This window comes from Scyliorhinus torazame, chromosome 17 (assembly GCF_047496885.1).
Source record: "Scyliorhinus torazame isolate Kashiwa2021f chromosome 17, sScyTor2.1, whole genome shotgun sequence".
NCBI classification, from domain to species: Eukaryota; Metazoa; Chordata; class Chondrichthyes; order Carcharhiniformes; family Scyliorhinidae; genus Scyliorhinus; species Scyliorhinus torazame.
This window is the reverse complement of record NC_092723.1, coordinates 164004861-164027869: the sequence shown is the minus strand read 5'-3', so window position 1 is coordinate 164027869 and position 23009 is coordinate 164004861. Positions and strand designations below refer to the sequence as shown.

At 50.8% G+C, this 23009-nt stretch overlaps 1 long non-coding RNA gene across 1 annotated transcript in view; it reads left to right on the top strand.

The window, feature by feature from the left end:
• Positions 1–22659, top strand: part of LOC140394357 (uncharacterized) — a 154403-nt gene extending 131744 nt beyond the window's left edge. Inside the window, exon 2 of the long non-coding RNA XR_011935857.1 lies at positions 21845–22659. This is a non-coding gene — a long non-coding RNA (uncharacterized lncRNA). The remainder of the gene's footprint in view (positions 1–21844) is intronic.
• The last annotated feature ends 350 nt before the right edge of the window (positions 22660–23009 follow it).

Below are 23009 nucleotides of genomic sequence, written 5' to 3'. Positions count from 1 at the left end.
GGAGTACCGCTCCAATACCAGATTGGCTGGCGTCTGTTGAGATCTTTGTAGGGCGAGTCGCGTCAAAGAAGGCCAGCACTGGTGCCGTGACCAGTTTGTGCTTGAGCTCCTCCCATTCCTGCTGATGCGACTGGTGCCAGTTGAATTCCGTCGATTTTTTTACGAGATGGCGCATGTTTGTTGTATGAGAAGCCAGGTTGGGAATGAACTTCCCAAGGAAGTTGACCATGCCCAGGAATCTTAAGACAGCCTTCTTGTCAGCCGGTCGTGGCATGGCTGTGATGGCGCTAACCTTGTCTGCATCGGGACGGACCCCGGACCTTGAGATGTGGTCCCCGAGGAATTTCAGCTCCGTCTGGCCGAAAGCACACTTCGCACGGTTGAGACGCAGGCCATTTTGCCGTATGCGGGTGAAGACACGTCGAAGACGATGCATGTGTTCCTGCGGAGTGGTGGACCAAATGATGATATCGTCCACATATACACGTACCCCTTCGATGCCTTCCATCATCTGCTCCATAATGCGGTGGAATACTTCAGATGCCGAAATGATGCCGAATGGCATCCGGTTGTAGCAGAATCTGCCAAAAGGGGTGTTGAATGTGCATAGTCTTCGGCTGGCCGGGTCCAGTTGGATCTGCCAGAATCCTTTGGACGCATCCAATTTAGTGAATATGTTGGCTCGCGCCATCTCGCTGGTGAGGTCTTCTCGTTTCGGGATGGGATAGTGTTCCCGCATGATGTTGTTGTTCAGATCTTTTGGATCTATACATATACGGAGCTCGCCAGAGGGCTTCTTTACACAGACCATGGAGCTGACCCATGGCGTGGGCTCCGTGACCTTGGATAGGACCCCTTGGTCCTGAAGAATCTGCAGTTGTGCCTTGAGGCGGTCTTTGAGAGGCGCAGGAACCCTGCGAGGTGCGTGAACGACAGGGATGGCGTCCGGTCTGAGTCGAATCTTGTACGTGTGTGGCAATATCCCCATGCCTTCAAAAACCTCCTGGTTGTGAGCGAGGAGGGAATGGAGATTCGCGTGGAACTCAGCATCCGGGAAGTCGGATATCTCATCTGGAGAGAGAGACATGATGCGCTGTACCAGGTGAAGGACCTTACACGCTTGTGCGCCCAGTAACGAGTCCTTTGATGAGCCCACAACTTCGAAGGGGAGTGTGGCCGTGTACCTCTTGTGAGTCACCTGTAGCTGGCAAGATCCTACGGACGGGATAACGTTCCCGTTATAGTCAACCATCTTAAGCCGGGATGGTGTGATGAGTGGTTTGACCTTCATGGCCTGGACTGCAGAGTAAGCAATCAGGTTGGCGGATGCGCCGGTGTCCAGACGGAAGGCGACGCGCGATCGGTTGACCGTCAGGGTGGCACACCACTCATCGTCTGGATTGATGGCATTGACCTTGTTGACATCAATGACGGCAACTCTGAAGTCATCCTGGTCATCTGCATCACTTAACTGGAAGTCTTGATGCGTGGGCTGGACGGTCCTGACTCGTGTGCGAGGTTGTCGAGGATGCGCCGGATCCATGGGTTGAGCCGCACGACAGCGGGCTGCGTAGTGGCCTATCATGGCACATCTGTTGCACTGTTGGTATTTTGCAGGACATTGCCCTTTTAAGTGTAGACCTCCACACTTGCTGCACGTCATGACGTCACGGCGTTCGTTGCGCCACTGCGCATGCGCAGTGCGATCTTGCGGTGGGCGCGCCTGCGCAGTGCGTCCCTCGTTGTGGCCGTTATTCTTGGCGCGCACCTGCGCGGGAGACCGCGAAAAGCGCGGGAAGCGGCCGCTGTCGTCCGGGCCGTGGGGCGGGAAGAAATCGACGGCCTGGATGCGTTCAACGTCGTGGGCGGCCTGGCTTGCCGATTCGACGGCTGGGGACCCCCTCCGTGCCAACTCGGACGCCTGAAATCGGGCAAAACGGCAGGCAGCATTCTCATGGAGGACACAGGCTTCCACAGCAGACGCTAAGGTGAGGCTCTTTATTTTAAGAAGCTGCTGGCGTAGGCCACTGGAGGCAACGCCAAAAACAATCTGGTCCCTGATCATGGACTCTGTGGTGGTGCCGTAACCGCAGGACTGCGCCAGAATCCGGAGGTGCGTCAAAAAGGGTTGAAAAAGCTCCTCCTTACCTTGCAGGCGTTGCTGAAAGATGTATCTTTCGAAAGTTTCGTTTACTTCAGTTTGAAAGTGCTGGTCCATTTTGAGGATGACCGTGTCATATTTGGCCTGGTTTTCGCCTTCCTCGAACACCAGTGAATTAAAGACATCATTTGGGTGGGGGCCTGCGTAGAAGAGGAGCATTGCAATCTTCGAATCATCCGAGACATTCTGTTTTTCGGTGGCACGGATGTACAGGTCAAATCGCTGCCTGTAGAGCTTCCAGTTGGTGCCTAGGTTCCCCGTGACTTGCATCGGCTGCGGTTTGCCGGTGTGGTCCATGTCCAGAATGGCAGGTTGGTAGGCAGGTATCGATCCACTCCTGTACCATGTGGTGTTGGGTGTTCTAACACACAGAAGAGCCAACACAGTTGCATATGGTACAACGCTTGTTTATTTAAACTCACTATTTACAACTTGGTCTTTGCACTCTGCACGTGGGGGGCTCCCTGCTTGTGGTGTTTCAACAGCTCTTTCATGCTTCCTTCTCCCCAGACCTACTGACCTCCAGGTGTCGTGCTCGTGCTTTTTATGTGGTTGGTGTTCTTGTCTGTGATTGGTTGTGGTGTTGTGTACTCTGATTTGCCTGTTAGTGTGTCCATCATGATGTGTGTGTTTGAATATCATGACAAGGGGGTGGGTCGGGGGGGAGAAGAGGTGCAGGCGGGACGGAGAGAGAGTGTGAAATTGAAGGAACGAGATTCCTGCTGGGTTTCCGCCTACCCCAACCGCATCGCGATTTTACCCTGGGGCGGGCAAGGTCTCGGACGAGAAGCCAACCTTTGCCCCAGTTGAGGCCCTTAAGTGGCCGATTATTGGCTACCTAAGGGCCTTTACCCGCCCACCCTCAATTTTCAGCCTATCGGGATAAATGAACATCTATGGGGGAAGCCCGGTAAATAACAGATACAGCTTTAGTCGGAGGAGGGGTGGGTACCTCCGTCAGAAGCCCCCTTCTGAAGTCAGCTGCACATCCCTTTCCTCCCATAAGGTCTGGAGACCTCTGGACCTCCTTCCCCCACCTGTCTCTCCCCCCAAGGCCTCAAACGTTGCCTTTTGCGCCTCCCACTCCCACATCCAGGTGTTCCTACCCTCACTGACCTGGCTCCTCTTGAACCTATACAGGCCTCTGGTGCCCGCACCTCACCTCCGACGTCCTCCTGCATTTCTTCTTCAGCAAACTCCAGCCCACTCCAGCACTGTTGCCACCGGCACCGGAAAGCTCCAGCCAATCAGATTGGCCGGCAGCTCTCTCAGGTGTGGCCTCCTCCCGAGTGAGGGACAGAAGTCCCCCCTGCAGCCACACAGTCGAGTGTGAAATGGCAGCGGGGCACTCAGAGTCGGTGGAGATGATGGGAAGTAAGATGCTGCCATCCAGAAAATTCAGGCCCATGGGTTTAGCCTCGACATCTGTGGTTCAGTGGACAGGCGCTCTTACCCCTGAGCCTGAAGCTTGTGCATTGAAGTCCCACTCCAAGAGACTTGAACATGCAATGTAGGCCGATACTCCCAATGCAGTGCTGAGAGAGCACTGCACTTTTGGAACTTCACATAGACATGCAGCAGTTCAAGAAGACTGTTCAACACCACCTTCTCAAGGGCAATCAGAGATGGGCATTAACTGCTGGCCTAGCCAGCGATACCCTTATCCCATGTATTAATCTTTTAGATGTGATGTTACACCGTGGACCCGTCTGCTTTCTCAAGTGTAGGTGAAAGATCCCACAGCACCATTTTGTCAGTGAACAGGTGAGTGCTTCCCAGAGTCCCGGTCAATATTTATCCTTCAAGCAACATCACAAAAAACAGATGATCTGGTCATGATCAAGGGGCTAGTTTAGCACCGTGGGCTAAACAGCTGGCTTGCAATGCAGAACAAGACCAGCAGCGCGGGTTCAATTCCCGTTCCAGCCTCCCCGAATAGACTCCGGAATGTGGCGACTAGGGGCTTCTCACAATAACTTCATTGAAGCCGACTTGTGACAATAAGCGGTTATTATTATTATTGCCGCATGTGGGAGCTTGCTGTGCACAAATTGGCTGCCGCGTTTCCTGCACTGACCATACTTCAAAACTACTTCATTGGCTGGGAAGCATTTTATGGTGTCCCGAAGTCAAGGAAGGCACTATAGAAACACAAGACCCTGTTTCTTTTAATTTACTTCAAGTCCTCTCCCTCTATCACCATTCTGTAGTCAGTGGACTCTCGTGGGATGTATCAAAGCTGAACTTACCTTGGTAATCATAAGCATGCATTTGCCAATAAGAACTCAGAACTCGAGAGAAATCCAGTACATTTTGTAAGCTTATGGAGGCATTTCAAGAAAAGTATATTATTAGGGAGTTTGTATAATCATTGAGAAGGGAGTTTCAAAACAGATTTACATACAGGCGCTGTCACACTCACCAATTTCACTATCAGCTACCCAAGCAACTAAAGAAAAGTTCTGATTTGGTATGTATTTGTGAACACAAACTTTGAGCATGTCTTATAATCTTCAACCATACCTGTGATTCTAAAAGATTGAAGGGCAAAAATGTCACCTTCATACAATTTAACCCTGTGATCCTGAAAGAAGAGAGGAATGTTAGATGGAAAAGACTGCTTTACACAAATGGACCTGATGGAGTAAGCCTGACACTGGATTTTGCAGCTTGTTTGTAAGACGCTGAAGGAAATTTATAGTGTTCAAGCAGAGCATTTGTAATTTTGGAAATGCAGCAGCCAATTTGAGCATCGCAAGGTCCCGCAAACAGCACTGTGATTAATGATTTGATTATCAGTTGCTTCTTAGTGATGTTGTTTGAAGTCTAATTATCGGCCAAAGAACTCCACTGCTCTGCTTTGAAATAGTGCCATGGGGTCCCTTACATCTACTCAGAGAGAGACCAGTCAGGGTCTCCCTTTAATCTCTCATCTGAAGGCTGGCACCTCTCACAGTGCAGCATTCTCTTCACACTGGGAGAGTCAAACAGGACTTTGTGTTCAAGTCACTGGGGTGGGATTTGAATCCACATCCTTTTGACCTAAGGGAAGAGTGCCTGCCGCCCACGGAGCCACAGCTACTAGGCTAACATCACAGCGAGCTGTTGTTTAAAGCCATTGATGAGGTATGGCGTGGAGATTAATCTTGTGCAGCCATTTTAATATATGATGTGGAACGGGCAGTTTTATTCTGCTTTCTTTTCTGTTGCTGGACTTTGCTCCAATGGACAGTGAGTGTCATTGTTCTCGCTCAAGGTTTCCTGACTTGAGAGTAATATTGGGGCTAGATTTTGAGGGAAGGATGCATTGACTTGGCTCTAGGCGTTACTATTTCAATGCACCCCTGGCCTGGCTCCTACATTTTGCCCTCTGTAAATTTGACATCATCCAAATGTCTTTGTGTCCTTACTCACACCGTGTCCCTTTCATCCACCACCCTTGTACTTGCTGACCCACACTGGCTTCTTGAACATTTCTAATGTTAGTCACACCACCATTGGAGGTTGTGCCTTCAACGGCTGAGACCCTAGGCTCAGGAACTCCTCCTTTCAGACACACTTTAAAATCTATGGGTGGGATTTTCTGGCCGTCCACGCTGGCAGGATCTTACATCCCCGCCGACGGTACACCCCCGCCGAGGGGTGCGCTCAACAGGAAACCTCTGCTGTCAACGGCGGGACCAGGAGATCCCGTCACCGGCCACTGGCGAGCCGCCCTTCGCGGCTGCAGAACAGGCCGCGGAGGGGGAGGAAAATGCCGCGCTATATCTTTGATCAAACTTTTAGTCATCTGCCCCAATGTCCCAATTTCACTCTGCCTACTGCATGCAGGTGTAATGGAAAAAAGACAAAACCTATATTTATACAGCACCTATCTTGATGTCGCAAATCACTTTAAAGCTAATTAAGTACTTTTTGAGTTATCTCAGTTGGCTGGACGGCGGGTTTGCAATGCAGAGCGATGCCAACAGGTTCAATTTCAGTACCGGTTGAGATTACCATGAAGGCGCCACCTTCTCAGCCTTGTCCCTCACCTGAGGTGTGGTGACCTTCAGGCTAAATCACTACTGGTCACCTCTCTCTCAAAGGGGAGAGCAGCCTATGGTCTGGGACTGTGGCGACTTTCACTTCTGAGTTGTAGTCACTGGAACAATCTAGACAATGTTATCAAATAGAGGAGCTGGCTCATGGGGCCAAATGGCCCACTCCTGTTCTTAATGTATACGTTTGCATGTCATTCTGGATGGGATGAGCTGGGCTTCATGGCATTTGTCATCCATAATTACATTGCGAATGGAGAGTGCAGTCATGGCTGGGGTTCTGTTTATTTTGTTGCTAATGAAAGTTTACTGTGAGCAGATTTTGTTCGGTGGAATTGCTGAGACAGGAGTGTATAATGGGCTCAGTGAAGCAGTAACCTGTTTTATACTGCACATGCGTCTCTAGAATCTTTTCCATTGACTTCAATCATGCCCTTTTGACTACTTACCTATTATTCCACTCTATCTTGATGCTTTTAATAAGTTTATTTGTGGTATTGAAACATCATGATAAAGTTGGTATGGCACAGTAGATATTGAAAATGGTAATCAGCAGTTTTCAAATTTGCTGATGAAGAAAACACAGAAACAATTGTGAACTATTCAGTCTTTGTCCTCTGGCCTCCGAAAATATGTGTTGCACAGAGACACCTAAGGGCTCCAATGCTTCTCACTGACAGTGAAGACATAAGCTGTTCAATTGTTCCACAATGTATTGAATCTCTCCTCAAATATGAATTTACCATCACTGTGTTCAGCTGCTGCAATGGGCAGAACATGTTCATTGAGGGCTGAGGTAGTCACTTAAATCAGTGTTATCATCTGCGCAGTGCTATAAATAATGAATGGGGTATCTTGCTCTCAGATTAACAATATTACATAATGCTGTTAAAGTTTTTTCAAGATGGCGCCGAATCGTGGCGACTCACTGCGAGCTCTCTCCCACAGATCCTCTTCCGATATCTCTTATAACTGTACTAACCATTTAAAACATAATTCTAACACTCTCACTCTTCACCCGATGTCTGTGTCTATGTATTTACATTTGTATTTATCGTATGTCCTATGTTTTTTCATGTATACAACTATCTGTCTGGACTGTATGCAGAACAATATTTTTCACTGCCTCGGTACACGTGACAACACCAGCACTGTAGCACAGTGGTTAGCACAGTCGCTTCCAGGGTCCCAGGTTCGATTCTCGGTTTGGGTCACTGTCTGTGCGGAGTCTGCACGTACTCCCCGTGTCCCCGTGGGCTTCCTCCGGGTCCTCCAGTTTCCTCCCACAGTCCAAAGATGTGCACGTTAGGTGGACTGGCCATGATAAATTGCCCTTGGTGTCCAAAACAGGTTAGGTGGGGTTACTGGGTTGTGGGGATAGGGTGGAGGTGTGAGCTTAATTAGAGTGCCCTTTCCAAGGGCCGGTGCAGACTCGATGGGCCGAATGGCCTCCTTCTGCACTGTAAGTTCTATGATTCTATCAATCCAAATCCAAGTAAAATTTGTATTCTCTAGTTGTTTAATAGCTGCAGTGAAATCACTACTATCACAAACTAACACTGCATTATATCATTGCTGCTCTTAATATTAATGATCAATGCTGCATGGATATTGGTCGGTGTTTGTAAGCAGAAGCCAAGAATGAGTGTTATCATTTTACGACCTCCTTTCTGTGATTGTTTGGTGGATCGATTAGGGAATCCTGAAAGAGGCAAAATATCGTGTATGATTGAGGAGGTGGGCAAAGGGGGAATAAGGGGCCTGGAAACAGGAGAAGCATGGGGCTGTTTAGCACAGGGCTAAATTGCTGGCTTTGAAAGCAGACCAAGGCAGGCCAGCAGCACGGTTCGATTCCCGTAACAGCCTCCCCGAACAGGCGCCGGAATGTGGCGACTAGGGGCTTTTCACAGTAACTTCATTTGAAACCTACTTGTGACAAGTGATTTTCATTTCATTTTTTCACTTCATCAGGGAGCATGATTTCTCTCCCTGCCCCTGAGGGTATTGAGGCATCGGGAACTAAGGCAAGTAAATGGAGTTAAGATACAGATAGATCATGACCTGACTGAACGGTGGAGGAGGCTTGAGGATATTCTGAATGGCCTCCTTCTGAGTCTATGTTGCAATGACAATCTACATTTGATTACGAGAGCCACAATATTAGGAAGATATTAGCAGGTTACTCGGTGTCTGTGCCAGTGTCACGTGAGGCTCTGTGTGATGTTAAGTACCCTTAGCAGGGTTCTGTTTTCTCCACGGCAGCAGTGACTCTTACACACACACCTACAGACGTCACTGCTACCACAGCAGCTTTTTAGCACTGACATAATTGCCATCTGTCAGGTAAAAATCAGGGCCTTTAATTTTCTCTTGTGTGTTATTTTTAGTGAGTTGACCCAGGCAAATGCTTAGGTTCCCATCAACACAGTCATTAATCTCTTTTGCTTCAACTGTGCTAATGAGCATTTTGACATCTCCATCACCTGGGGGAGTGCACCTCAAGCCTGTTCCTATGAAGCAGAGCAGGGTGGGAACTAAAACCCCAGTTGCCAGGGAAATAGCGATAGAAATTTGGCAACATATTGAGGTGGTTCAACCCAAGATTGGCACATGTCAACACAAGGCAGAAATGATTGAATTGTCGGCAACGATTTAAAAAAAAATCAGGTAATAATTCGGGAACGTGCAAAACGAACAATCACAGCTGATATTTAAACTTCCGGAAGGCCAACAATGCAATTGGCACCTCACCTCTTCCCAAAATATATAGGGCCGGATTCCCCGTTTCTGAGCATAGTTCCACAGCCGCCACACCGGGTTCCCGCACGGCTGAGACCACAAGTGAACCGCGACATCGGAAACTCGGCCGATCGGGGGCGGAGCATTGGGGGAAGGCTTTCAGGTGATGCGCTGAGGCCGTCCCAATGGCGTGCAGCACACGAGGCGATGATGCGATTTTGGAGGAGGTGGGGCAGCATGGTAGCATAGTGGTTAGCACAGTTGCTTCACAGCTCCAGGGTCCGGTTTCCTCCCACAGTCCAAAGATGTGCTGGTTAGGTGGATTGGCCGTGCTAAATTGCACCTAGTGTCCAAAACGAAAATGGGCGTTACTGGGTTACGGGGACAGGGTAGATACATGGGCTTGAGTAGGGTGCTCTTTGTAAGGGCCGGTGCAGACTCGATGGGCCAAATGGCCTCCTTCTGCACTGTACATTCTATGATTCTATGAGCATATGAAACCTGACCCCCATTTCGGCGTCAAAAGGGATTCTCCGCCCGATTGCCAATTAGGAAATCCGGGTTGGGAAACGGAGAATCTCGCCCATATTTTCTCTGACAAATATAGACTTGCAATTGTGCCATGAATTCTGTGTGAAATTTGCATTCAGAATAATAAGACAAAACCCTTTATTTGCAATGCTTGTGAACTTTACAGGATTCCACTGGAGGCAGTCACTTGGGGATAGAGCCTGGCACAAGGACAGTTCTTTCCAATGGCAAATTGGATCATTTGCACAGATGGTTTTGAAAATATCTCAACTCGCAACTAAATTGACGTCTTTTTGCCACGCGCGCCAACACGGAAAATGCAGAGGAGCTGCCTGGGCGAAGTTAATTGGTTTATTATTAGTCTTTTTGAAACACCGCCAATATGCGTGCAGCACGGTAGAACAAGTGGCTAGCACTGTGGCTTCACAGCGCCAGGGTCCCAGGTTCGATTCCCCGCTGGGTCACTGTCTGTGCTGAGGCTGCACGTTCTCCCCGTGTCGACGTGGGTTTCCGCCGGGTGCTCCGGTTTCCTCCCACAGTCCAAAGACATGCAGGTTCGGTGGATTGGTCATGCTAAAATTGCCCTTCATGTCCAAAAAAGATTAGGAGGGGTCATTGGGTTACGGGGATAGGGTGGAAGTGAGGGCTTAAGTGTGTCGGTGCAGACTCGATGGGCCAAATGGCCTCCTTCTGCACTGTATGTTCTATGTCTATGTTCTATTTTATATGCTAATTCTAGACCATGTCAATCACAAGGAGCTGCAATTCCAATTACTTAGCAGTTCAAAAACCAACAGGAAAACTTTGAAATATTAACATGTGCAGATTAACAGACTGTGGAAGAGGCCAATTTTGTTCCTCTGATTGTTGATTACATCGTTAACCAAGATTATTTAAGGGTGGCAGTGCTACAGAGACACTAACAACGTGCATTAGATAGAAACTGAATTTAAAGGTCCAGCTTTAACATAAAGGAGTTCCTCTTTGCATTCGTCACTCTATAGCTTGCTCAGATCATCATTAGTTCTGGCCGGTGATCTTATCTCTTGTGAGTGCACTGGGAATGATTTGCGTCATGGGCGGTAAGCTCATCTTGGCATTCCGGTATTTTGGCCAAAGGGCGGGGTGAAGGAAATCTGGGAGGCACCAGATGCCAAAATTGAGGAATGCAGAGGATGGGAACTCTGGATTGAAACGTTGCTCTACGAGGTGCTAAGATAGGCCAGGCCAGGGGAAGGGGAACAAGCCATTTGGCCCATTAGCTTTGCACCGTTGGGATGTTGAGGGCAGTGTCACATCGACACAGAAACTGCAGTATAACTGGCCCACTGGGGAATATCAGGCAACTGGAGGGAATGCAGCATTCGATGTCAGGAGCTGTGATTAAAGATTTCCTCCTGACTGTTAGAATGGACCAGATGTGGAATATTTACTGAAGCCTTCTCCTGAGAGATAATTACAAACAGCAGTGTAAAATAAAGCCTGAAAGACAATTACAAACAGCATCGGCAGAAAACAGGCTTGCGGTGAATTTGCCATCTTTCACTGTCAATTTCATTTCCTGTTCACTGCCAGTAAATGAACTGCAAATGATTTTATTCAGCTGAAAACAAGCTGAGAACAAATTAGTTTTCAGGTAAGTTTCATTGGTATTGGAGTTAATTTAATAGTGACTTTTCACAAGCGCTCAGTCTTGTTATTGTGAGGGTCCTCTTTGGTACCACTGGCACTGTTGTCAGGCTAATGGGTCATGCAGCAACTGGGCAGTGACAAACAGGAGCTCAAACACACAGCTTCAAACAAAGCTCACACTTGGGAGTTGTCACTTCTGGTTGGATGTACTTCTGAAGGTTTAACCCTCTGCCCTCAACCATTCCCATTCCAGTCAAACAGCACTTTCATCCCACCTGTCTGGTGTTTCTCCAAAAAGCGAATTGTTCGAAGAAAATTTAAAAAATAAACCCCTATTTTCTTTTTTAACGTCCCTCCGGATTTTTCTCTTGCTGTTGCTTGCAGCATTGTCCCGGAGATTAATCGACTATGCCTGGAGATACCAGGACAATCACGGAGCATTGCCAGATACTAACTGGCACAAGGTGTGCCTGTGCTGGAGTCTATGGGGGGTCAAGGCCAAAGGATTAGTTGGTTCTACCTCAGAGCTAGGCGAACCCTCTAGTTTTGCATCCGTCCCGGCCCTTCATACTCAAACAGGTAAAGGTGGTGTCCCCGAAGTGAATCACGGTCTTGGAAAGAATCCCCGAGCCTTCAGGCATGTTTCCATCCATTAAGGTACCATTGCCTTGGGTGGCACAGTGGCACAGTGGTTAGCACTGCTGCCTCTGGGCGCTGAGAACCAAGGTTAGTTCCCGGTCACTGTCCGTGTGGAGTTTGCACATTCTCCCTGTGCCTGCGTGGGTCTCACCCCCACACCCCAAGGATGTGCAGGTTTCTTTCGGACCCAGGAAGTGTAGAAGATTGTAGTTTAGTCGGGCAGCATGGTCGGCATGGGCTTGGAGGGCCGAAGGGCCTGTTCCTGTGCTGTACATTTCTTTGTTCTTTGTTTTGTTCTTAGGTGGATTGGCCAAGCTAAATTGCCCCTCAATTGGAGAAAAATTTGGGTACTCTAAATTAAAAACAAAATGGCCTTGTCCGAGTAGAAAAGTGAGCTTGACATTTTGCGTCGGCAATGCGCATACAGAACGACTGACACCTGCGTGCCAGCCCTACAACTGCAGCCCAGTACATGACCATATGGGGAGGGAGTGTGCACTCCACACTGAATAAGCAGAGGTTAGGATGTGTAAATTTCTCAGTGATTTGGTTTGGGGACATGCATGTCAGCCACCCAACTCAACAAAACAAAACACATTCCAATGCTCATGCATCATACAGCAAGCTTACATGATTATACTTTGATGTGTGGAGTTCTTTGAGGTTATGAGTGTGCTCGAGCCTTCAACTGTAATCTGCAGCTTGAGAGTGGGCTTTGTTGGAATCTGTATAAGCATGGTCAGCACGGCCATCCTCATCTTAATCCTAAATGGCTGACCGCTTATTTTGATACTATGATCCGTGGTTCTGGACTGAGCAGCCAGGCAACAAGCTGCTCAGTGTCTGGTCTATCAAGCTCTCTTTTGGCTAATTTTATCTTGTCATCTCCCTGAAGAAGGAGCACATTTTCCTCCATGTCTCAACCCTAGATCTTTTGGGTGCTACACACATTTCTGAGCCCAGTTGGCACTTATTTCCATTAAGGTTGACAGAAACTCCCATGGACATTGCCTGGCGTGACATTACTGCCTGGGCTTGTACGCGAGGAATAGCTGATTGAACAAGGGTGTGTGAAATGGCTAACACTCGGGGAACCAAACTCCAGCTGCCGTGAGCCCTTACTAATACATAGACACCTCGATATCAGCCAGACTGTTCCTCATATATCAGTCAGCGCAAGAAAATAAATGTGCCTTACGATATTGTAAACACATGATAACTCATTACTATCAATGCCTCCCTCTGCCAGGGATTAGTGCAAAGCAATAGGGGTGGATCCCTGTTTTCCTTGTTAGATTTATATCTGTGTATCATAGAGCTCCAATATTTTATAAATAGTTGTGTGTTGAAGCACTACACGAGAGTTTATTAGAAAAGGACAACTGTGCTTAGGGCTATAAATCATGTGATACAATTACCTAATGCTCATAAAAATTAATGCAGAGTCTGTTAGCTCCTGGAGTGCTGAGCATTCCTTCCATGAAGGCAGTGTTATAGTGTCATGTTGGAGCTCGTCCAAGCACGAGCAAATTATGTTGAAGTGTGGGTTAATAATTGTGCCTGCAATGATTAGACATTGATGTATAATAAACGTATGATCCATCATTGAGCAAGGCGGTGACGGGGATGATTGAAGGTGATGGTGGATGTAGTTCTTTACACAGAAGGTGAGCAACAGCTGGGAGAGGTTTGGAGGAAGGGCAGTGGAGCATGGGAGACTGACTCGTTTAAAGTGTAGCCAAACGCAATAAGGGTGAACAGACAGAGCTGTCAGAATCAACAGATTGATGGCTTCCTTCATCCAAAGCGATCTTCTAATCTTTGATACTGATGTAAATCATAGTGCTGTTACGAAGCTCAAACTATTTACAACTTGATCAGCACCCCCCCACTACCATTCCCCCCACCCACCCCACCACGAAAGCATTCTGCCTGCAATATGTACTATTTGCAAGATGCACTGCAGCAACTCACAAGGACATTTTGGATTTGGATTTGATTTATTGTCACGTGTACAGAGGCACAGTGAAAAGTATTATTCTGCGTACAGTCCAGGCAGATCGTTCCATACATGAAAAGCATAGGACATACATAAATACACAATGTAAATACATAGACACAGGCATCGGCTGAGCATACAGAGTGTAGTACTACTCAGTAGAGAAGATGTGTGGAGAGATCAGCTCAGTCCATAAGAGGTCATTCAGGAGTCTGGTGACAGTGGGCAAGAAGCTGTTTTTGAACCTGTTAGTGCATGTTCTCAGACTTTTGACCGATGGAAGAGAGAAAAACCCGGGTGGGAGGTGTCTTTGATTATCCTGCCCGCTTTCCCAAGGCAACGGGAGATGTAGACAGAGTCAATGGATGGGAGGCGGGTTTGCGTGATTGATTGGGCTTGTGTTTGCGACTCTCTAGTTTCTTACGGTCCATATAAGAAATAGAAACAGTTTAGGCCATTCAGCTCCTCGAGTCTGTTCTATCATTCAGTAAGATCATGACAGATCTGGGGCGGGATTCTCCCCTACCCAGCGGGGCAGGGGTCCCGGCGGGATGGAGTGGCGGGAACCACTCCGGGGTAGGGCCACCCCAAAGGTGCGGATGTCTCCGCGCCTTTAGGAGCCAAGCCCTCAGCTTGAGGGGCTAGGCCCGCGCCGGAGTGGTTTCCGCTCCCCCGGCTGGCGTGGAAGGCCTTTGGTGCCACGCCAGCCGGGGCCGAAAGGACTAATGGATGATGAATATACTAAATCACGAGAAGGGATCAGTGAGAAATATGTAAAAAGGAAATAGAGGGCGCGGTTCTCCGAGCCCCACACCGGGCCGGAGAATCGCCGCAACCGCGCCACGACGCCGGGGCGCGATTCCCCGGTGTGCGGGGAATCGCCGCCATTTGCGCCGGCGCGTTTGGCATGGCCCCGGCTGCGGGCCGCTGGAATTGGCGGGGCCACCGATTCTCCGGCCCGGATGGGCCGAGCGGCCGCTCCGACACGACTGAGTCCCGCCGGCGCCGTTCACCTCTGGTCGCTGCCGGCGGGAACTCTGCGGGAATGCTCGGGGGGGGCGGCCTGTGGGAGGGGGGCTCCTTTACCGGGGGGGGGGGGGAGGGGGGGCCTCTGATGGGGTCTGGCCCGCGATCGGGGCCCATCAATCGGCGGGGCGGCCTCTTCCCCCCCCCCGGGGTCTACTGGCGCGGCCGGCCCCTGAAGACCGACCCCATGTTGGGTCGGGGCCGGCGTGCGTAAGAGGTTCCCCGCGCATGCGCAGGATGGCGTGGCCCAACTGCGCATGCAGGATTGAGCTGTCCCTGTGGGGGCCAGAATAGGTCGTGCCCTCAATATCGGAGAATCCCGCCTATGGTTACTGGAAAGCCTGTGTCACCAGCTACTAGACTGAATCATCCCTACATGCCTGTCTCATTGTGTGAAACCAACACCACCAGAAAAATGAATTATCCAGCATTGATTTTCAGTTCCCAACCTCTGTGAAAGAAACGCTCATTGGACTTTGATTCTGGAACCAATGTGGGCGCAATTCAGCAACCCCGGTGCACCTGCATGGATCTGGGTGCAATGGGGGAATTGCACGCGAGCTCCAACTCCAACTCACCCTCACTGGGCGAGATCTATATCTGAATATTTAAATCAGCCAATACTCAGACATCGGATTCACCCAGTACCCAGTACTCAACGACCATGCCCAGGAGATCTCACCAGGATACCGTTTAGTACTGGCCCACACAAATGTGGACCAGGCATAATGGCACCTGGGGGTTCTTTCAGGCCATTGGAGACCCCTGGGTTGTCGGGACAGGGCAGGGTGGCACACTAACACACACCCTTGCATCTGGGCACCCTGGCCCTTCCAGGTGCCAGGTTGGCAGTGACAAGGGTCGTGATCGGGCCCTGGGGGCCTTGCCACTTGGAGATGGGGTGAGGCGGGGTGGGGGGTTTCCAGGGGCCTCCCCAAGTTTGGAAGGGTGGGGGAGGCCTGAAAGGGCAGGAGGGGCCTGAATGGGCAGCAGGGGAAGATCAGGGCAGCTGGACAAAATGGCACCCCGATCTGCAAGCAGCTTTTCCTGTTCAGCTTGCCAACAGGAATAACACAAGTGCGGCCTCTGCGGAGAGAAACTCCTGAGGCCAAAATAAACGGCAATGTGCCGTTGTCGAGTTGGGTGTTTCTCGCTGCTGGAGCTGCAGAGAAACACCCCGCCAAACACGCCCAAAATCGGACATAGAATTTCTCGGATGAATCTCCCATTCTGGTTCACCAACCAGCTTGAATCCTGTTAAGTACCCCATATTCACGGGGAAGGTCAGGTTTTGATTTGATTTTGATCTGATTTATTTATTGTCACATGTACCAAAGTATTTTTCTGCGGCCACGAAAACATTCACAGTATGTACATAGTAGACGACAAAAAAATAGTCGATTAGTTACAGTGAATGCGAAAACGTACACAGTACACGACAAATAAGTAATTAGTTATAGTATGGGATAAAATAACAACCAAATATGATATAAGCAAGAGCAGCATAGAGCGTCGTGAATATTGTCTTCTAGGGAACAGATTAGTCCGAGGGGGAGTCGTTGAGGAGTCTAGTAGCTGTGGGGAAGAAGCTGTTCCAATGCCTGGATGCGTGGGTCTTCAGACTTCTGCATCTTCTGCCTGATGGAAGGGTCTGGAAGAGGGCAAAGCCTGGGTGCGAGGGGTCTCTGACAATGCAGTCTGTCTTCCTGAGGCAGTGGGAGGTGTAGACAGGTGTAGAGAGGAGCTTGTTATCTTATGGATGATTCTTCTCTCGTTTTTCACCACTTGTTCTTCCCTCTCCCTCTTGTATTCTCAGTGTAGTTGAACTAACGCACGTATATTGACACTGGCTCGTACAGTAAGCCATTCTTTCTCAGAGCCACAAACTGTGGAACTTCTTAAGCCCCTCAAACATCCCGTTGCGAACACACGAGCTTTTAAAACCCAAGTTCGATAGCACTTAACCACATCATATTGATTTAGCTCATCTCCACTCTCATTTCCTTCAAACGTTTGGCCTTAACTCTTCACCGGCTCGTCTTAATTTGGTTTGAAATATCTGCTTTAATAATCAGTCCACACCTGTGTTTGTGTAGAAATTTCTAGAACATTTAATTCACGTTTTATTGAGAAGTGAGCCAAATGACTGAGATTCCTTTGCTAATCGTTCTTAAGCCTGGGAATGTGAGTAATTGATCTCAGAGGCCTGTGATGATCCACCAGGTATGGTATCTATTATTGTCAGCGTGTTTAATGAAGGGTTTGGACACTTGCATAACTTTTGTTCCGACGAATCACACACAGTTTCAATGTGGTTGCTCAAAACTGGAGGTGTTCTGTGAAACCAAATGATGGGAGGAAACGATTATGATAGCTATTATAAATCACCCATTACTACATTTCATAGACAGGAGCTCATAGATCCTCAGAGACACTCGAGGGTTAATTATTCTGGTTTAGTGGTTGCTCCATGTTTTTGTCCATCGTCAGTAAGACATTTATTGTGTTCTAATGAACTGTAGTCAAAGGTTTATTATTCAGTAAGGATATAGATTTCATGCGATTAATTTGCACTGTGCAATCGCAATATAATGCACACCATATAATACTCTCAATATAATACTCACGGTACAATAGTCTCATTATAATAATCACTGTTTAATAACCTCAATATAATGCTCTCTGGGTAATACTCTTTGGATATTAATCCCTGGATGATAACATTCTCTGGATAACACGGGCAGGATTCTCCGACCCCCCCCCCCCCCCCCCCCCGGCCGGGTCGGAGAATCGCTGGGGGGTGGCGTGAATCCCGCCCCCGTCGGCTGCTGAATTCTCCAGCGCCGGGGTTTTGTCGGGGGCGGGAATCGCGGCACGCCGGTCGGCGGCCGCTGGCAGCCCCCCCCCCCAGCGATTCTCTGGCCCGCGATGGGCCGAGCGGCCACCCATTTTTTTGCCGGTCCCGCCGGCGTAAATTAGAGTAGGTCCTTACCGGTGGGACCTGGCGGCGCGGGCGGCCTCTGCGGTTTTCGGAGGGGCGCGGGGGGATCTGGCCCCGGGAGGTGTCCCCATGGTGGCCTGCCCCGTGATCGGGGCCCACCGATCCAATGGGGGGAGCCTGTGCCGTGGGGGCACTCTATCCTTCTGTACCGGCGGCTGTAGCGGTTCGTCATGGCTGGTGCGTAGATGAAGCCCTCTGCGCATGCGCTGGGATGACGGCAGCGCCCACTGGCACTCCCGCGCATGCGCCAACTCGTGCCGGCCGGCGTAGGCCCTTCGGCCCTGGTTGGCGTGGTGCCAAGCCCCTTACCCGCCGGCCGGCGCGGCGCAACCCACTCCGGGGCCGGCCTAGCCCCTGAAGTTGCGGAGGATTTCGCACCTTTGGGGTGGCCCGATACCGGAGTGGTTCACGCCACGCCTTCCCGCCGGAGTTGCCCGCCCCGCCAATTGCGGCAGAATCCCGCCCCACTTCTTTACCAATGAGGCACAAATCAGGAGTGTGATGGAATACGCTCCACTCGCCTGGATGGGTGCAACTCCAACAACACTCAAAGTTCAATACCATCCGGATAAAGCAGTACACTTGATTGACACCCCATCCACCCGTTTAAAATGTAACTCCCTCCACCGCCGGTACACAGTGGTGGCAGTGCCTTACTTCCAGATACAACGCAGCAACTCGGCAAGGTTCCTTCCACAGCGCCTTCCAAATCCATGCCCTCTACCACCTAGAAGGACAAAGGCAGCAGGCATTTTGGGGCCATCACCCAGCTGAACGTTCCCCTCCAAGTCACACCCCGTCCTGACTTGGAAATATGACGGTGCTCCTTCACTGTCACTAGGTCACAATCTTGGCACGCCCTCCCTAACCGCATTTTAGGGACTACCTTCACAAGGGCAATTAGAGATGGGCAACAAATGCTGGCTGAGTCAGTGATGCTCACATCCATGAACAAGTAACAAAGAAAACCTCTCTCAACTATAAGACCAGAAGACCATAAGACATAGGAGTGGAAGTAAGGCCATTCGGCCCATCGAGTCAACTGCACCATTCAATCATGGCTGGTTTCAACTCCATTTAACCGTGCTCTCTCCATAGACCTTAATTCCTTGAGAAATCAAGAATTTATCAACTTCTGTCTTAAAGACACTCAACGTCCCGGCCTCCACCGCCCCCTGTGGCAATGAATTCCACAGACCCACTGTGGTAATACCAGGTATTGCAGTACCTGAGAGGTGGATGCCCATTGGCTAGACCTAGGAGTCTACCATCGGCCAACGTACGTAGCTCCGCCCTGAGAGGCGGGGTATAAGAGCCAATGCCGTCCCAGCAGCCTTCACTTTCTGTATCGAAGCTGCTGGGTACAGTTCTAGCTGATTAAAGCCGATTAGTTATGACTCACCTTGTCTCACGAGTAATTGATTGTGCATCAATTTAATCAGCTATTACTTCTGAAAGGATAGACGTCCGCATCAAGCCGGCGTGCCTTCAGCTCAGTCCCCACGCAGACAACTCCGCTGCTATCTTCAAGCACTGGCTGGCGTGTTTTAAGAGCTTTGTCGACACGGCCGCCGACACCCCCACGGAAAGGCAGAAAATGCACCTTCTACGCTCCCGAGTCAGCCCTGCAATCTACCCTCTGATCGAGGAGGCAGAGAGTTATGCTGCAGCTATCGAGCTGCTGGAAGGACATTACATCCGTCCTCTGAACCAGGTCTACGCCCGTCACCTGTTGGCAACTAGAAGGCAGAGCCCTGAAGAAACATTGGAAGACTTCTATCGGGCTCTACTAGTGCTAGGCCGGAACTGCAGCTGCCCACCCGTCACGGGGAACGAGCACACCAAACTTTTAATTTGGGACGCTTTTGTGGCAGGTATGTCTTCCCCCATCATCCGCAGAAGGCTCCTTGAAATGGACACGCTGGGCCTCACTGAGGCACGGGCCCTGGCAGGGTCTATGGACGTTGCGTACAAAAATGCACTGGCCTTTGCTCCCGGGCGCACGCTGCCCCTCTGGGCTGCGTGGCACCCCGTCGCGGCAGCCCCCCAGACATTCCCGCTAACCCCGCCGGCCAACGCTGCTTCTTCTGTGGCCAAGCGAATCAGCCCCGCGCGCGCTGCCCGGCCCGCACCGCCTTCCCTGTTTGCGAACCTCACCCCGGATTGCAAACCCATTGCCACCAGCAGCAGACGGTACAGTGCCCAGGACCGGACTTTCATCAGGTCCGAGGTCCAAAGGCTGCTGAAGGAAGGGGTCATCGAAGCAAGCAACAGCCCAAGTTGCTCAAGTAGTGGTGGTAAAGTCTGGGGGGAAACATAAGATGGTCATCGACTATAGCCAGACCATCAACCGGTTTACACAGCTGGACGCGTACCCTCTCCCCCGTATAGCCGACCTGGTAAACAGGATCGTGCAATACAAGGTCTTCTCCACGGTGGATCTCAAGTCTGCCTACCACCAGCTGCCCCTCTGTCATGGGGACCGCCAGTACACTGCCTTCAAAGCAGATGGGCGGCTCTATCACTTTTTAAGGATTCCCTTCGGTGTCACGAACGGGGTCTCGATCTTCCAGCGTGAGATGGACTGAATGGTTGACCGGTACGGCTTACGGGCTACGTTCCCGTATCTTGATAATGTCACCATCTGCGGCCATGACCAGCAGGACCACGACACCAACCTCCGAAAATTTCTCCAGACCGCGAATCTCCTTAATCTGACCTGCAATAAGGAGAAATGCGTGTTTAGCACAGACCGTCTAGCCATCCTAGGCTACGTAGTGTGAAATGGGATCATAGGCCCCGACCCTGAACGCATGCGCCCCCTCATGGAGTTCCCCCTCCCTCACTGCCCCAAGGCCATAATGCGCTGCCTCCGCTTCTTTAGCTATTATGCACAATGGGTCCCTAATTACGCCGACAAGGATCGATCCCTGATCCAATCCACAACCTTCCCCCTGTCGATAGACGCCTTCTGCTGCATCAAAGCGGACATCGCAAAAGCCACGATGCCTGCCATCGACGAGTCCCTCCCCTTCCAGGTCGAGAGCGACGTGTCCGACGTAGCTCTGGCGGCCACCCTCAATCAGGTGGGCAGGCCCGTGGCTTTCTTCTCCCGCACTCTCCATGCTTCCGAAATTCGCCACTCCTTGGTCGAAAAGGATGCCCAGGCCATAGTAGAAGCTGTGCAACACTGGAGGCATTATCTGGCCGGCAGGAGATTCACTCTCCTCACGGACCAACGGTCGGTGGCCTTCATGTTCGATAATGCACAGCAGGGCAAGATTAAGAACGACAAGATCTTGCGGTGGAGGATAGAACTCTCCACCTACAATTGCGAGATCTTGTATCGTCCCGGGAAGCTGAACGAGCCTCCTGCTGTCCTGTCCCGCGGCACTTGTGCCACCTCACAAGTAGACCACCTCCGAGCCCTCCACGAGGACCTCTGCCACCCGGGGGTCACTCGTTTCTTTCATTTTGGTAAGACCCGCAACCTGCCCTACTCCATCGAGGAGATCAGGACAGTCACCAGGGACTGCCGAATCTGCGCGGAGTGCCAACTGCACTTCTACCGGCCAGAGAGAGCGCATCTGGTAAAGGTTTCCGCCACTTTGAATGCCTCAGCATGGATTTCAAGGGCCCCCTCCCCTCCACCGACCGCAACACGTATTTCCTGAACGTGATTGACGAGTACTCCCGGTTCCCTTTTCCATCCCCTGCCCGGACATGACCACGACCACCGTCACCAAGGCCCTCCAAAGTATTTTTACACTGTTCGGTTTCCCTGCATACATCCACAGTGACAGGGGATCCTCCTTTATGAGCGACGAACTGCGTCAATTCCTGCTCAGCAAAGGCATCGCCTCCAGCAGGACGACCAGTTACAACCCCCGGGGAAACGGGCATGTAGAGAGGGAGAACGGAACAGTCTGGAAAACCGTCCTACTGGACCTTCGGTCCAGGAATCTCCCAGTCTCCCGCTGGCAAGAAGTCCTCCCAGTGGCCCTTCACTGCATTCGGTCGCTGCTATGTACTACCACAAACCAGACACCTCACGAATGTCTCCTTGTTTTCCCCAGGAAGTCCTCCTCGGGGACCTCGCTCCCCACCTGGCTAGCGACACCCGGACCCGTCCTGCTGCGGAAACATGCGAGGGCTCACAAGTCGGACCCGTTGGTCGAGAGGGTCCACCTGCTGCATGCCAACCCCCAGTATGCCTACGTAGCGTTCCCCGACGGCCGCCAAGACACGGTCTCCCTTCGGGACATGGCGCCCGCCGGAGCCCCACGCGCACCCGCACCATTGCCGCCCCCCCCCCCCCCAGCACCTGACCGGAGGGTCAGTACTGCCGCCGCCCCTACTCGGCGCCGAATGAGGACCGACGCCCCCTACAGGCGCCCCTCCCCCTGCCCACTTTTCGCCCCAACAGCGCCGCCTAGGGGTGACGAAGCTGCCAGGGAGGAAGATACCACGTTCCTGGAGCCACAACCGCCGGGGCCCCCACAAGGATCATCGCCGAAGCCCAGACGCTCCAGAAGGACGACCGGGCCACCCGATCGTCTGATTGCTGAACCTTAAAACACTAAAAACGATCTCTGTTACCCTCGACATCATGGTACCTCAATACCTGGTCCTACCATGCAAAAGGTAACAGTAACGCTGGCCATCACCCCGCTGGGTTCTTTTTTAACAGGGCGTGAATGTGGTAATACCAGGTATTGCAGTACCTGAGAGGTGGATGCCCATTGGCTAGACCTAGGAGTCTACCATTGGCCAACGTACGTAGCTCCGCCCTGAGAGGCGGGGTATAAGAGTCAATGCCGTCCCAGCAGCCTTCACTTTCTGTATCGAAGCTGCTGGGTACAGTTCTAGCTGATTAAAGCCGATTAGTTATGACTCTCCTTGTCTCACGAGTAATTGATTGTGCATCACCCACCACTCTCTGGCTGAAGAAATTTCTCCTCATCTCTGTTCTAAAGTGACTCCCTTTTATTCTAAGGCTGTGCCCCCGGGTCCTAGTCTCCCCTGCTAATGGTAACAACTTCCCTACGTCCACCCTATCTAAGCCATTCATTATCTTGTAAGTTTCTATTAGATCTCCCCTCAACCTCCTAAACTCCAATGAATATAATCCCAGGATCCTCAGACGTTCATCGTATGTTAGGCCTACCATTCCTGGGATTATCCGTGTGAATCTCCGCTGGACCCGCTCCAGTGCCAGTATGTCCTTCCCGCGGTGTGGGG